At 42.2% G+C, this 13965-nt stretch overlaps 1 long non-coding RNA gene across 2 annotated transcripts; it reads left to right on the top strand.

Annotated features, from left to right (window-relative positions):
- The first annotated feature begins 3095 nt into the window (after window positions 1-3095).
- Window positions 3096-13737, top strand: LOC121077642. Of its 2 annotated transcripts, none has more exons than XR_005824214.1 (2): window positions 3096-3437; window positions 12820-13737. It is a non-coding gene; the product is annotated as an uncharacterized LOC121077642 (long non-coding RNA). The 2 variants fall into 2 exon arrangements; XR_005824213.1 differs by lacking the exon at window positions 3096-3437 and adding an exon at window positions 11422-11658.
- Window positions 13738-13965: the final 228 nt, after the last annotated feature.

The raw sequence follows: 13965 nt of genomic DNA on the forward strand, positions 1-13965 counted from the left end.
AAGACCTCAAATACACAGGTTCCACAGCAGTGATCCAGTGGAAAATTGTTATACGGATATGTAATTAAAGACTGCAAGGTAGCTCATAGATAGGCCTAAAATAAGGTCAGGCTTATTGCTGATGAGCCTTAACACTGGAATGTTTGACATTAATAGTTTCTTAACATAGTATTATTTCTACAGTACATAGACCTGGTATAATATATAGGCCATAGCCTACCCTTCTGTGAAGTGAGTTAGATTAAGAATTTCATTAATGGCTTAAATAAAATTAATTAACAAGTATTTACCTTAGCTCTGTTCCAATCTGAGAGGATTCACACATCCTTTGCTAAGCCAGCTTCTGTGTTTTGTGTAATGAGATGGGACCAAACTGTAATGATATAAAAAAATCCTTTCATTCTTGTCTTCCTTTCTTCACACAAACATGTGCAGCTGTGGCCCATAGCTGCTGAAAATAGTCATCACCACAATATGGCAATGAATATTTTCAACCATTCTTTTAAGAAAGCTTTTATCTTTTCTTGGCCCCACAATGTCTCCAGGCAATCTATCTCTGTTGTCAGGGCCCTGTTTAATGAAGTATTGTTTCAGGAAGCATAGTCCAGAACTTTATTTCTGGTATGTGCCCGGGAAGGAGATAACTTGTAGATGGCTTTACCAGTTTATCAGATCACAATTCTCAGCCTCAATGCTATCATGTGCCAGGACTACCTCAACTGACACGAAGAGCCTGTTCTCTGGCTTTTACTTGTTTGGGTTGCAAGCTGGTCAGAAACTGATGTTGGGATCCTGACTACAGGTACTGGCAAAATACTGAATTTATGTGTTATGGGAAACTACCAAATTCCATTGCTGCAGAATAAATGAGTTCAAGAGGCTGTGACTGAAACACTTGGAGAAGGTGATGTGAGAACTATTGTTTCCAGCTCCAAGGCAGCTCTACATGCTGCAATGTTTTACCCCTGGTTCAGTTATTTCTATAGCTAAAATAGCCAGAAACTTTGTAAAATATAAGCTGTGATTTCTATAGCATGACTTACAATAATTGATTTTTATGTGGGCTCCAGAGCTGTAGGAGTCAGAGTCTCTGAGTAAACAGCAGAGCAGACTGTGCCCCCCAAGTCCAGCTCATACCACTTCTGATTGCTATCCTGCCCTTTCTTGTGAGAAGTTTCTGTTGAACACCTTATGTCACACAGTCTTGTGCACATCACCTGTGAGACCAGTTCTCTACCCTTGTGACCTTCCAGACACTTTCTGTTTGACATTTGGTGAGCTGTGTCTTGCCTTCATACTAATTCAGCCTCAGGATTGCGTCATGATGGTTTCTCAGGCTTGCAGGACTGCCTTGTAAACAATAATGCTCTGTACGAAAACATGGAAAACAAATTCTGAAAACTCTGAGGCAGGCTTGGCTTTCAGAATGACCTCACGTAGCTCTGAAGACAAGTGACCTGAAACTTGCTAGAATATTTGCATAACTTGTTCTTTTCTGAAGAAGATCTGCTCTGTTCTCTGCTGTCTGAAACTGTCAGTAGTAATGATTTTTTTCAGAATTTGAAGAAGCAAATAAATAATCCAAAACCTTCCCCAAGACCAAAGTATCTTTCATAGAGTGATTTGGGACTATTGGCAAGAACTTTGAAGTTCATTTGAAGGGGCAGGGACACCTTCCACTAGGTTGCTCCAAGCCCCATCCAACCTGGTCTTAAACACCTCCAGGGATGGGGCATCCACAGCTTCTGTAGACAACCTGTTCCATTGGTACGGAACCTCAAAGTAAGAAATTTCTTCTTTATATCTAATCTAAATCTCCCCTAGTTTAGTTTAAAGCCATTGCTTCTTGTTCTGTCACTACATTCCCTGATAAAGAGTCCCTCCCCAGCTTTCTTGTAAAGGCCCCCTTTAGGTACCGGAAACCTTCTCTTCTCCAAGCTGAACAACCCCATTTTTTCATTCTTTTTAGCTTATAACTAAGTATTTTGAAGGGTTGAGGGGAAAAAGGAGAAAAGAGGCTTGAATAAGTTGTCAATGGAGAGTCACAGTGTATTAGGTGTTTTCCAGGCATTGTGTAAAACAGTCTCTGTTTTATTGTGCTTACAGGCCCAAAGAACAAAATACAGAAAATCTGGAACTAGAAACTGGGAATGGGGAATGAGGCTAGTAGCAAGCCGCACCATGGTACTGGAGAATAAAGCTGGAGGGATCTATTGCCACCACAGCCCAATTTGGTGAAAGTGGAACATAATCCAGAAAGTGTTTGAGTCACTCCACTGTCATCAAGTACCTGTGAAGCCCATGGGTGAAGTATGTCTCGCCCCCTTTTTGGTGGCTAGACCAAATACAAAATGACAGTCTACTGCTGTTGCTAGTAAATTAAGTAACAAAGACATTTCTCTCCCTGCATTCCCCCCAAGCAAACAGCAAGCATGGAGGATGCTGGGTCTTTTGTTATTAAATCAGTAGTTTGACAGCTACACTGGGAACAGTGACTGATAGCGAGGACCAATGGCTCTATTAAGATATGGAATAAGACAGAGAGGGAATCCCAAAACACAACGCTTTTCACGAAGAATGGGGAACACTGGGATATGGTATCTGATGTTTCTGTTCCTGACACAAGTGACCAGGAGCTCCCTTCTGCATCTGATTTTGAGCTGCCTCCAGGCGTGTAGGGTGCTGCCATGGGCTGAGATCTGAGACAGAGAGCCTAGTTTTGGTTTTCCAGAGGCAGCTCCTGTTCCCATGGATGCTTTGGACAGCGAAGGGCATTGTTCTGGGAACTGCAGCTTGCACTGAGAGGATTTATACATAAAACTAAGTCCCTCCTGTCCTGACCCCTCCTGACTCCCAGACATCTGTGAGAGAACACCCCTGAGATGGAATTGCTGAAGAACCGTTTATTTTGCAATGGAGGGATAATCTCATAATAACTGGGGAGTTCCTCCAAGTTCCTGGGACTACCAAGTGAATGTTGCCCAGAGTTGCCAGCTGAAACACTGCAAACACAAATACAATGGAAGCTCTGAAGAAGGCAGAGCTGCTCAGCACCCACAACCCATATTTATTTTCTCCAGAGATGAAGGGGGGACTGCAGGTCAGCAGGAATTGTGCATTCTGACTGGTATTTATTGACTCAGAAGTCCTTGCTGACAGACAGACAGACAAGTAGAAAAGGCTTCCATTACAGTGACGTCGTTTCTTTCCCTCTTCGCCCCTGAGGCTTTCACTTCTGACACTCTTTACACATTGCTGTGGCTTCTCCAGCTGCTGCTGAGGCAAATGGCAGCTGCCTTTCACCTCTCTGGTGCTGGAAGACTGGATGCCCGTAGGGAAGAGGACTGTCAGGCTTTCAGTGACATACTGCAGCACATCTATCAGAACTGCAGCAACAACACAGAGCTTTGGTGTTCAGCTTTCCCTCTGAGACTTGGGTAAGACTGGAAGTCTGGGTCAGATGCTGGATGTGAACTCTGGGTGGCCACTGAGGGTCAGTACACAGGGTCTCTATGAGAGTGAAGTGCCCTGTGCTCACCCCCATTTCCACCTTCAGTTCCTCGAGAAACTCTGATTAGGTTTTTATTTGCCTTGTGCTAATACTGTGCTTTAGGAGAGATCCTAGCAGTTTGCATGAGTGAAGGTGAGGCACACCTACTTTCAGCTCTTCATAGGGATGCTGTGCTGCAACACTCTGGAGCCTCCATTCGAGTCAGTGGCCATAGCTTCAGTACTTTTGATTCCTAGTGTTGTTCCTCCGGAGGGTCTCATTGGATTTAAGACCCTGCTGGAGACTTCTGTCTGTTGCAACCAGTACAATCACCTATGCTTTTAACCACACAGGGCAGCCTTTTATAATGAGCAATATATATTTTTTAATTTTATAATGAGCCTTTTATAATTGGCAATGCAAGATATTGGATACTTCATCCTTTGTCAAAACTGAGAAACAAAGTGTCCATGTTTAAATAGGGTGAATTGTTTTTCTTGCCACACCCCCCCCCCCCCCCTTTTTTGTGTGTGTTTTGTTTTTCTTAAGATTGATTGCCTCATTTTGAGTCCAATAAACAAAAGGTGTCAGTTCCTAGAGGATGCAACAGGCTGGGGTACAAGATACTGAAATGTTTGCAGCAAAGCAGTATCAGATAGATCAGGTCATAAACAGTAGATTTTTTACTCACTTTAAAAGCATCATACTCACAGCACGGGTGAGTGAATCATACTAATCTCTTGCTTAGTGAAGTTTTCACTAAGAAGATTCAATAAAAGGGTGCCCTTTGTCAGATTCAGTCCTTAGGAATATGCTGTCTGTGTAAATACAAATGAGAACCCAAGCATCAGATAATTTTGTCCACTTCTTGATTGCCAATGCAATCTTACACACAACAGTGCATGCTTTGTTTTAACACTCTTAAACAATGAGGTATCTTCCACATTTGGATTCTTACTGTTTTTCTTGTAATTTGATTCATGCAGTGAGGCATGGTTGCAACACTTTTTGTTCAGTGACAGAATGCTTTTACATCACCTAACATATATGGAATTCTTTTCAGGCTCTACCTCATTAAAAACTGATGCTCAGATCTTCTGCTTCTCTAATGTACAGGGGCAGATCTAGGCATATTTTCACTTTGAAAAGATTTCCTTTCCTTTTCATTAATGACATCTGTACAGCTGTCTAAAGACTGCGGAGATTTCCTTCTACACTGCTGGAAGTTTACTGTCTTGGTAATCTGTTTGTGAAGAGCCACATGCATTTGTTCCTTCCATAAAGCTCCTTTAAGTGTAGCCTGTTTTCCCTAATGCAGCCTTCCCAGTGAATAGAAGTAAAGGGGGTGAGGGGTTCAGTATTCAGTGTTGCAAGGCAAATGTGCTTTCCTGGCTATGACTGTTAGCTGCTGAGAATGTCTAATGTCAAATGGCCATGAGTGCAGAGCTCTCCTCAAAACAGCCTTCAAGGTGCTCACATGTGCACATCAGCATAGAGTCATAAGTGTGAAAATGCCAAAACAGCCTCCAAGTATTTTATAATCTAGCCTTGCTGAGCTTTAGCTGTAATGGAGCAAAATACTTTACAAGCATGCAAAAACTAAGCACAGCTATCACCGTTCTAACGGTCTTCCATGACTGAAGAGGGAATAACTGGACCACCTAGTCATACTTGAGGGCTAACATACACCACTTGAATTCCCTGAGCTGATTCCTGTTTAAATAAGAGCATGTACATAGAAACAAAGCAAACCTTGATTTGAAAACAAACTTGGTAATTACTAGTCTGTTACATGATTGTCCCACCTTAACTTTATTTTTTGTATCTTTAATCCACAGTTTTTCTCATCTTTCCCCATGAGGTGCAGTGTCCTCATGTCAGTGGTTTTCAACCTGTGATCCACAGATTTTTGGGAATCCAGGGACTGCTTCTAAAGGGGCTGGGAAAGAAAAGCAATTTTTTTATACATGCTGTGCTGTAATCTACATATGTGAAGTTTCTAAGGAAGATAGCACGTCTGCAGGAAATTGTTTCAGGAATACAAAAATCAAAAAGTGTTTTTCAAGTACTGCTCCATGTGACTAGTGTTACCCTTTTTCATTTTTTCCTGACCTTAATAGGAAATGATTTTAGGATCTAAGAATACTCTTAATTTCTAGCTCTTTTCTGAAAAATTCCTACTGTTACATCCCTGTGTCAGTAGCGCTAGATGGAATAGAAACTCTATCATGCATGAGGCTTGAGGAATCATGGACATTTTAAACACCACATTGTCTAAATTTACTTAAGGTTAGGCGTAATGGAGCGGGGACAAATACTGATCAGATTCTTTCCACTTGGTAGGGCTGTATGATCTGCAGTAGAAGGAGGAAAGTCTTGTAAAAGACCCTTACTTTCCTGTATTGGGGTGGCTATGAAAGTAAAATGAAGAGCTTTTTTTTGTCATGGGAAGAAGTGGGAGATTTAAATCCTAAAGTTGTGTTGGTTTAGTTATCTTTAGATTCCTTCAGTTCTCTGTTTCAAGAGAACCATGCTGGCTGGTACTTCCATGACTGGCTAAGCCTCTCAGGGGTGTCCTGTACATGCAGGTAGGCTGCACAGTACTGTTAACCTTTGATCCTAGTTTTGCTCAGCAACTCCAAGCCCATTTTCTTCAGATTCTGTGTTTGCATATATTTCTTTTGCTCTTTATGCATTAACTCCAAAATAAATGGCAGCCAAGCACAACGGTTGTAACAATAAAAGCCTACATGCGTCTTTACCTGTAGCTAGATCCTAACTTTTCCTTGCAAACCTCAGTAAACTCTACTTAGCTTAGTTATCTCTGTTGCTGAAGAAGGGGAAACAAACTTTGTTGGTTTTCGTTCTATCAGAGAGTCTTTGCCAGCAAAGGATACTGACCATGCAGACAACCCACCGAGTGCAGGTTCAGTGTCTAACTGTCATTGTTCCATGGTTTTGGCCTAGGAAAAGTGAATTTTGGTAATGAGATGGCAAGCTCTAATCTCTAATGAGATTAGAGACAGATGAAAGTATTTTTAAAATAGCAGAACTAGAGCAGAATTCTTTAGTGACCAGTGATAGGACCCGAGGGAATGGTGTCAAGCTGCGACAGGGGAGGTTCAGGCTGGATATTAGGAAGAGGTTCTTCACTGAGAGGGTTGTCATGCACTGGAACAGGTTCCCCAGGGACATAGTCATAGCACCAAGCCTGTTGGAGTTCAAGAAGCATTTGGACTGTGCTCTTAGTCATATGGTCTGAATTTTTGGGTAGACCTGTGTGGTGCCAGGGGTTGGACTCGATGATCCTTATGGGTCCCTTCCAACTCGGGATATTCTATGATTCTGTGATTCTATGATTCTAGTTCTTTGACAGATCCCAGTCTGTCTGTCATTCTAAATTTGTGCTTTTCCTTCTAAAAAGCCTCTTGTAATTTTCTGCAGTCAAGTCGGAGAATGTCAGGTATTGTGATATATATAGTGCGATGCACCTAACTGATTTTCCACAAACATAAATATTCACAATTTTATTGGTTTATAAATTTAGACACCTTAACTGATGCTGAGTATAAAGATACTGTACACTAGATATGTACAAAATGAAATTAATACATATTTATACACTGGAAACAAATTAAAAACAGCCTTTAAAGGACCAAGTGTGTCTTTCAACAATGCCAGAGCACAGTAGTTTATATTAACGTGCATTAGTTAAGCACATTAGTTAAGTTTAGATCAACAAATTGTCGGTCACATAACGGATACATATGTGGCAACTTAACAGAAAGGCTCAAACTGAAGAGACAACTCAAAAATGTACCTTTAGGAGTACATGAGTAGTAGGGTCCACCTCAGCAGAAACTCAGGGGAGTCAGTGTTTTCACAGGGCATAGTGTACTCCAGTCATACCTTGTGCCTTCTCTGGCACATTGTCCCTGCCATCGAGCCTGATTCTGCTAGCAAACAGGATGGCCCAGGTGAGCAATGCCATGGAAACTCTGATGTGTCCTGGGGACCTCCAGCTCGTTAATTTTGCCACATTTCCAGTTCTGTTGCAGAGGCCACAGTGAAATGCAGCCTTTGATTTCTACATGGATCACCCACAGTTTAAGTTATGCTGGTTCATCAAAATCAGAAAGAAATCAATAGGAGTTAAAAGATACTTTTCTGAGTAAAGGAAGAGTAGGCAATCCTCAAGATATGAGTCTGGGTTCAAGAATCAAATGTGAAGATTGAAGAGGTAATATTGCAACCTGTCCATTTTGTTGAACAATGTGCATATGCAAGGATAAGGGGAAAATAGTTAATTAAATTTTGTTATCCAAAATAAGCAAGGGTGCACTCTTCTAATCCCGTGTAGAAATGTATTTTTTTTGTCACGGTCTCCCTGGCACACATACTTAAATTGAAAAGTTCTAAACTTATGGGTTTAGGTTTTGCAACATAGTTCAGTTGGAATTATCAATCTGGAATTATGAAATCTGAAATGGCAAATTGTTGTTGATGCTCTTTAAAAGCTTGGCTGCTTCTCTTTTGTCTAATTTTGCTTCTGCGTGTATGCCCTGCATCCCTCCTTTATTTCCATGTCGCTCTCACCTGTACCTAACACGCCTGCTATTAACACGCACTGTTAATATTGTAGACTGCTAATATTATAGTTTTCAGAGAGGCTGCACAAAACCAAAAGCAGCTGCCTTTGGCTTTGACTGGAATACAGCACCTCTGAAAGTCAGGCACTAATGGTTTTCAGTTGGAAAAGCGGATTCCCTTCTATAAAACAATGCTTTTCATTTATAATTTAAAGAACTCCCCATCTATATAGATTTTAAAATGCTGTGTACATGCTATGTTCCTACAGGAATCTGGCAGCCATTTCTAGGGAGCATTAAGCAACAAGATCTTGTAGTGAACAACGGAATTATTTTTTATTTAGAGATTACATAACTCTAACAAAATGGAAACCAGCCCCTGTGCTTCACTGTAGACCAGAACTTTCTCTTCCCAGATGGAGGATGACCTTTAATTGTGTCAGTTCCACCCCACATCCTCAGAAAACAAGGGCAGCTGCTTCACACATGAAGGGAAGCAGAGACTGTCGCAGCCATATTGATTGAGGATAGATCATTACTGAAGCAACCTTACAATAGCTACATGAATTAGACCCCATACATCAGTCAGGTCTGTTAGAGTCTCCAGACAACAATAACAGATCTTAAATATCACAAACTGAGTTAGCCCCTGCCTACATCTTTTCCGTTTAACAGCCACGGTCACAGCAGTACTAATGCATCCAGAAAAGTTGCCTGTCAAGGGAGACAAGCAAGGTATAACGCTAGTGGTACAAAAAGTGAGCAGCTGTGGTCACTCAGTTATGGCTGTATGGACATGGAGGAATGGACTCATGGGGAGCTGATGGTGTCCTTGCTCTCAGTCTGCTGGAGGAGAAGCTGCCATGCAGACTTCAGGTAAATGGGACTCACAGCAAAGTCTAGAAATACTAGAAATGCACCAAGTATTCTGCCCCTGATTAATTCATCAGTACTTCTATACATGACTTATCAGTAATTGTCCCCAAAATTCTGACAGCACTTATGTTCCCCTGTCTTTCCCTCCTTTTGGTTGAGCCACTGTGCTAAATGTTCAGCTTTTGATTCCCTTTCCCTGTTCCTTTAATGTCTTCTTGGTGCTGAGGGGGTGGGTAGGCAGGGTTTTCTTGGACCCCTTCTGTGGAACAGCTGTGATTGTTTCCCAGGGATGTGTGAGAGTTAGGAAAGATAGTGAGGCATGATTTTTGCTATATGCTGAAAGGCTTTCTCCATCAACCTGAAGAAGGACCTGAAATGTGGTGAAAAGGTATAGAGTTGTCAGCTTCAAAACAAAAGCGTTTGCACAGTTGGGAAGTAACTGGACAGTGTCTGCATCCTCTGATGAGCTGAGACAATTCCATTACCCGCAACTTGCCATAAATCAGCGGTCTGCTGCTCTGAAATAGGCATTCGGTGTTTGCTCTGCTATTTCTTAAAGACTGGGGCTCTCAGTCAGAGAAATTACTTCAATGCAGTGATTGGCATGGAGTCACTTTATCATTCCTTTTGACAAAGTTGTCACTGAACGCAGTCACATGCTAAAATACAATTTAAAAAATTGAATTCACTTTGGCTATGTTTATGTTAACTTTCTGTGAACAGTCAAGCAATTTAGTTTTATTGACAAGAAAATCTGTAAAAAGTCAATGTCAAAAATACATATGTGTGCATTTAAGTAAACTAGTTTTAAGTTCTCATGCATAGGCATTCAGTTTTGAAGTGCTTACACATTCCCCCAGCCAAAGGAATGGAAACAATACAATGTGATTTATCTGACCAATCAAACCTAACCCAGACAGCTGCAGCACAGGCTCTCTTGCTGGCTGTTATTTCAATACCGACAGAAGAGGGTAGATGCCTCGGATTGCATTTGTGTTCTGAGCCGGTCACTCAGCTCTTTTGCTGATTACGCAGAAGCTAGGAAGCGCACAGCCCTTAAAGGGTCAAATGTGGAAAGTGGGAGCCTACAGCTATGAACCTGGCACTTACCAAACAACTGCATGCTTGTGGCATTCACTAAATTTGGTCTTTTTGAGGGGTCTATTTTTGTATTTAAATACAAATATGTTGCTACGGAACAATTTGCATGCTATGCTAAATATGAACTCTCACACATCCCTGACTGATTTAAAATTGTTAAAAGAACTCTTGACAAGTTTCATGGAACAAGTAGCATATTACGAAAAAATGGTGAAAAATCTGCTGACATTTGGTGTCACAATGTGCTCTAGTGTAACATGAGGGAGGCACAATGTCATCATTGACATAGAGCCATCAAGCAATATTTGCTGTACCTGTGTAACACTGTCACATGAATATTCCTGTGAACAATTCAGAAATTAAAAGCAAAGGCTTCATTAAAAAGGAAGAAGTGCCTTCAAGAACCAACAATTTGGTCACTCCAAGGATATGCTAGAAGGCCAGCAAAACTGCTGCCAGACCTGGAGATGTTTAAATTCCTTACACAGCTACACCTTTCCCAGCAAAGCTCCTTGTGATCTTGAAGATCTGCTGCCGGGCAGTTAATTTTTGACTGCATTAGGTAGTAGAGCATGTAACCTGCAAGATCTCAAGGAGAAAACCAGTGTGGTATGTGGGGGATTCTCCCCAGCACCTCTCAGGTTTCTGTGAAATGAGAAATCCATGCCTGGGACTCAGCAGCAGTGCAGGTTATGTACATGCATGTCCTGTCTCCTCCACTGCCTGGGATCCCTCCAGCAGCCCCAATTCGTTTGTAGCTCCCTGTCTGTGATGGTTCTTGCCATCGCTCTTGCTTCTCTTTCCTCTGTCTTCATCCACAGCAGGGAGTCTCTGCCAAGGATGTGGGAGAAAAGGTGATCTGAGGACGTCTTCTATATATTTTCAAAGGCTGTATTTTGACTGAGGTGTGGATTTGGGAAAAATATAGCCATCAAAGTACAATACTCCTCAAGTCATCTACTAAACTGCTTCTGGCAGCATGACCTGCTTGCTGTCTAAAGTAAACACTAAACAAAATTCTCCCTTTAAAACAAACAAACAAACAAACAAACAAAACCACCACAAAACAAAGCAAAACACAACACAACAAAAAACCACCATTACTCTGGAAATCAGAAAAGTGATTTATCTTTTTTTTTTTTTTCTTTAAACCAGAAATCAAAACCAGATGGATTTAGAAATGTGCGAGCACAGTGATTTTTGGTTTGCCACTCAGCTGCCCCCCACCCTTTGGCACATCTCAAGCCAAACCCAAGCCTGGTCTGAGGTGCGTGCGGCGGGGAGCGGCCGACCCTGGCTGCCCCCTGGTGGCAGCAAGATCAGGCCCGGCATGGCCTGGCTTGGCTTCGCCTGGCTCGGCTTGGCCTGGCTTGGCCGGGCTTGGCCCAGTTTGGCCTGGCTCAGCTTGGCCTGGCTCAGCTTGGTCTGTCTCGGCCTGGCTTGCCTTGGCCTGTCTCGGCCTGTCTCGCCTTGGCCTGGTGGGGGAGGATGGCCAGGTCAGCAAGGGGAGCTTCTGCTGGCCCCTGAGAGCACAGCCGCAGCGGACATCTGCTGCGCACGTTTTATTTATTTATTGTTTGGAATGGCCGTGTGAGCAGTGCAGTAAGTCTGACACGTTTTCTCAATCTGTACCGCGAGCAGGTAGGATTGACAGCTGGAGAAAACCGTATATTTGGAGTGCTAAATAGGTTATCTGCTGCCCGTAAGAAAGAAAAGCATTGAGCTTTGCAACCGTGCCTCCCAGCCATGCCCTTGTTTTTGACTTTGCCACTGGCAAGGCTGAGTGCCTGACCCCTGCTAACGTGCGGTGCCTTTAATAAGGGGAGGGAGGGAAGTAATTTTATACTCGGCGTGTGAGTGATTCATGTTCTCAAAGGGGATAAAAATGTTATTAGAAAATTCTCCTGCCAAATGTGTGGCAAACGAAACCAATTTATTAATGCTGTGAAGCCAATGTGTGAAATTGGGATAAAAGGTGAGGCGCGGTCTCACCCCTGTGCTTACTGCAGCAGAATGTGCAGCAGCACAAAAGGCACTTGTCCTCAGAAGGTGGGTGCTGCCCTTGTGACTACAAGCACTGGCAGCAAACAAACATTTTCTTCGGCTCAGAGCGTTAGGGTAAGAGATGCTGAGTCTGAAAGAGCAGACCTCCATCGTGAGCCATCTAGCTGCTGCTTGAAACCTGTAAAACATTGTCAGGACACCTTTGAAATGCTTTTATTCTTTCCATAGTTCAAGGCTTCCTCTTCATTTAGGGTTGTTCTTTATTTTATTATGTGCTAAGCAGTCTCAGCATGCTCTGTGTTGAACAAGACACAAAACAAAAACAGTCCCAGACCCCAGAATACTCTGGATTTGCAACAAAGTCCGCACAAGTAAGGCGTGGTTTTGGAGCCAAGCAAGAGGCCCAGACATGGTGCATGCTTTTATACTAATGTATTTTACATGGGTTAATGGCGAAGGTGACCATATGTTCGCAAAGTACCCATCAAACAGCTGCTGTACCATTGACAAAAGCATGGTGAAAGAAGTTTATATCAAAGGAACTCCACTCCTGAAAGGTCAGGAGTCCTCTGCCTCATGCCCTTAAACTGAAGGGACTGTGGGCCTTCCTGCACCCCCTCCATTTTTGCTAACTCTGCCACCACAGTGCTTGATGTAACTGATTGAAGCAGCATGGCTGGGGCCATAAGCAGCATAAGCAATGCTCAATTCTACATCTTTTTACCTCATATGCAAATAGCATCATCTCTCTGTTTTCAGCACCTGGAAAACATCAACATCTGGACAAAGAACAGCCAGGCAGAGCCTGGCAGGATGGAGGAAGTCTGCGGGAGAATTTCTATCTTGAAAAACTCATCTTCAGAACAGAATGTACCCATTCATCTATGGTATCTGGCTTCATATCATCAAGTAAGTCAGCATGGCCAGTTCTTCTGGATTCCTTGCTCTTCTGGAATAGCCCCCAAAACATGGATACTAATAAATCAATTTCTTAGCTGTAGGAATCTGGAAATCTAGGCCTTGTTCAATCAGATTTTGATTTCACTGTGGCAGTCATCATCTATATGGTTCTGGTTTATTGTATTATTTATACCCAGAAACAACTCTGGGGATTGTTCTGACTCAGTTCTGGTGAACTATAATGCAGCCATTTGCTCACTTAACAGCACAGGACACCAAAAGCCTTATTTCTGTCCATCATCTCGACATCAGCTCTCTCGCATATAATCTAGATGAAGGTTCTGTTATCATTATTCAGGGCCCTATCTGGGTCTGACTAGGATACTAAAGCATCATCTAGACCAAGATTATTCCTTGGAGAAGGCTATACTTAAAAGAATATTTTTTTTACTTTTCAGAAGCGTATCTGCACAGAAACTCTATTTTAGCTTGTGTATGTCTTCAATGGGAGCTACAAAATTGCAGAACGTTTATTATTTTTCCCTTTCATTTTGTTCTGGGGTGTTGTGAGGGGTAGTGAAACTGGAATCTGTAGTGCACAGTCTGGAAAAGTGCATTGCTGAGACCAGCTACTTATGTAAAGGTTTTCTGCATACTGTGGAGTAGAAAGGCTGAATGACTGGCATGTGATAAACCGAGCGGAGATGTCTTACTGTGAAACCCAACACTTATTATACACCTCTAATCTCAATAAACTAGAAAAGCAAAACCTTAGCCAAGCCCAATCTTTCTGCTCACCTTTCATTCAAGAAAACATTTTTCATATTATCCCCTACTCTGGCTGTAGGGAAGAAGACATGATGTGAAGTCAAGCTTTGAACGAAGAAGTGAAATGTATTCACAGTATTTCTGAGCAAAAAGAGGTGTGAAAACTGTCTATTGATCTTTCAGGCTAAAGAGGAATGCTCAGAAATTTGATGACAGTATAAGGAATAAAATTGAGTT

Source organism: Cygnus olor, chromosome 1 (assembly GCF_009769625.2).
Source record: "Cygnus olor isolate bCygOlo1 chromosome 1, bCygOlo1.pri.v2, whole genome shotgun sequence".
NCBI classification, from domain to species: domain Eukaryota; kingdom Metazoa; phylum Chordata; class Aves; order Anseriformes; family Anatidae; genus Cygnus; species Cygnus olor.